The sequence below is a fragment of the Enhydra lutris genome, unplaced genomic scaffold, assembly GCF_002288905.1.
Source record: "Enhydra lutris kenyoni isolate GAN:26980312 unplaced genomic scaffold, ASM228890v2 scaffoldscaffold81, whole genome shotgun sequence".
NCBI lineage: Eukaryota > Metazoa > Chordata > Mammalia > Carnivora > Mustelidae > Enhydra > Enhydra lutris.
In genome coordinates this window covers 2,846,401-2,849,075 of record NW_019154165.1, presented here as the reverse complement: position 1 = coordinate 2,849,075, position 2,675 = coordinate 2,846,401, and positions in this window count along the sequence as shown.

The window sequence follows — 2,675 nt, the reverse complement described above, 5'->3', positions numbered from 1 at the left end:
TTCCATAGTTTGGCTATTGTAGACATTGCTGTTATAAACATTTGGGTGCACGTGCCCCTTCGGATCACTACGTTTGTATCTTTAGGGTAAATACCCGGTAGTGCAATTGCTGGGTCATAGAGTAGTTCTACTTTCAACATTTTGAGGAACCTCCATGCTTTCTTCCAGAGTGGTTGCACCAGCTTGCATTCCCACCAACAGTGTAGGAGGGTTCCCCTTTCTCCACATCCTCGCCAGCATCTGTCATTTCCTGACTTGTTCATTTTAGCCATTCTGACTGGTGTGAGGTGATGTCACATTGTGGTTTTGATTTGTATTTCCCTGATGCCGAGTGATATGGAGCACTTTTTCATGTGTCTGTTGGCCATCTGGATGTCTTCTTTGCAGAAATGTCTATTCATGTCCTCTGCCCATTTCTTGATTGGATTATTTGTTCTTTGGGTGTTGAGTTTGCTAAGTTCTTTATAGATTTTGGACACTAGCCCTTTATCTGATATGTCATTTGCAAATATCTTCTCCCATTCTGTCAGTTGTCTTTTGGTTTTGTTAACTGTTTCCTTTACTGTCAAAAGCTTTTGATCTTGATGAAATCCCAATAGTTCATTTTTGCCCTTGCTTCCCTTGCCTTTGATGATGTTCCTAGGAAGATGTTGCTGCGGCTGAGGTCGGTTCTGCATGTTCTTATCCTATCCACCAGTCTGATCTTCCACCGTAGGCTACCCCACACTCAAGTCCCAGCTACATTTGCCTGCTGGCTGTTCACTGAAGGAGCTCCTTGCTTTGTCATCTCCTACCCTTTGGTCACATTGTTTCTTCTTCTTTTCTTTTTTTTAAAAGATTTTATTTGAGAGAGAGTGAGAGCAAGAGAGAGAGGGAGAACACAAGAAGGGGGAGGGTCAGAGGTAGAAGCAGACTCCCTGATGATCCCTGGGGATCCCGATGCAGGACAGGATCCCGGGACTCTGGGATCATGACCCGAGCCAAAGGCAGTCACCTAACTAACTGAGCCATCCAGGTGCCCCCACTTTGTTTCTTCTGCCTGGAGTGCCTTCTCTCCACCTCTACCTATCACTGCCTCCCCTAGTTTTCACAGTCCAGCCCAAATGCCCCCTCTGCTGTGAAGACTTCCACACGCCCCCTCTCCCAAACCAAGAATGATCTGTACTTCTAGAACACTTTGCACGCATTGCACCTTATTCGTGGTACTTATTACATCCTGCCTCTATTCAACACAGTCATTTGTTGATCGAAACATACCAATGGAGGAAAGTCTATACATGTCAGGCACTGTCCTCCATGCTGTGAATACAGCAGTAAAAGACCTACACACAATAGAGCCATGGGATAACATGATGTTCTGTGTTCGGCAACCATGATAGACTTACTCTAACTTTCAAGTTTTTCCTCTCACCACATGTCAACAAAGAGAGCCAGGCTCTCCTGGCAATGGGCATAGGGAAGAAGGGTGAGGGACTACAGGAGGCTACACACCCACGGTACTAAGGGAGTGAAAGACACCTTGGCCATGCCAAGGAAGTACAGGCACACTTCAGAGATATCAGGTTGTTCAGTTCCAGACCAGCACAATAAAGTGAGTCAAATGAATGTTTTAATTTCCCAGTGTGTATAAAAGTTATGTTTACACTTTGCTGTAGTCTATTAAGTGTACAGTAGCATTACATCTAAAAAAATGTACACACTAGGACGTCCAGGTGGCTCAGTCAGTTAACCGTCTGCCTTCAGCTCAGGTCATGATTCTGGAGTCCTGGGATGGAGTCCCACATTGGGCTCCCTGCTCAGTGGGGAGCCTGCTCCTCCCTCTCCCTCTGCTGCTCTGCCTGCTTATGCTTGCTCTCTCTCTCTGACAAATAAATAAATAAAATCTTTTAAAAAATGTACATCCCTTAATTAAAAAATACTTTATTGCTAAAAAATCGCTAGCCAACCTCTGAGCTTTCAGGGAGTTGTAGTTACTGATCACAGATCACCATAACAAATACAGTAATCACGAAAAAGCTTGAAATCTTGTGACAACTATCAAAATGTCACATAGAGACATGAAGTGATCAAACGCTGTTGCAAAAATGGCGCCGACAGACTTGCTCCAGTCAGGGCTGCCACAAAATTTCTGTTTGTTAAAAGAGCAAAACAAAACAAAACAACCCCACTGTCTCCGCGAAGCGTGATCAAGTGAAGCACAATATAATGAGGCCTGTCTGTAGCTCTACCAGCCCCATTTTGCTCTTCAACTCCTGGACACTGCCCTGTAGCTGCCCCCTGAGCCACCCCTTTGCCCTGGGCCCAGGCCCTGGTGCTCTCCCTTCAGGCTAACTGCACATAGCCTCAGACCCCTCCAGCCTCTGCATATGCAAGGAGGCGCAGGGGCGGGGCACCATAGTGCAACAGAATCACTTGGAAAGCTCTTGCTCGCCCTCCTCCCCCCACAACAGAGATTCAGACTTACTTAGTCTAGGTTGCAGTCCCAGCTTCACCATTATTTCACAAATTCCACAGGAAGTTCGAATGCGCATGTGCAGCCAGGCTTCTCAATCGGGGGATGAAGAGGAGGCCACAGCTCCGGCTCCGTGAAGTCCTTGTCGTTTGAGGATAAGTGGTGCTAGAAAAAGGCCACTTACAGTGAACCCACTTCAAGTAGGGCCCAACACTTCACAGTG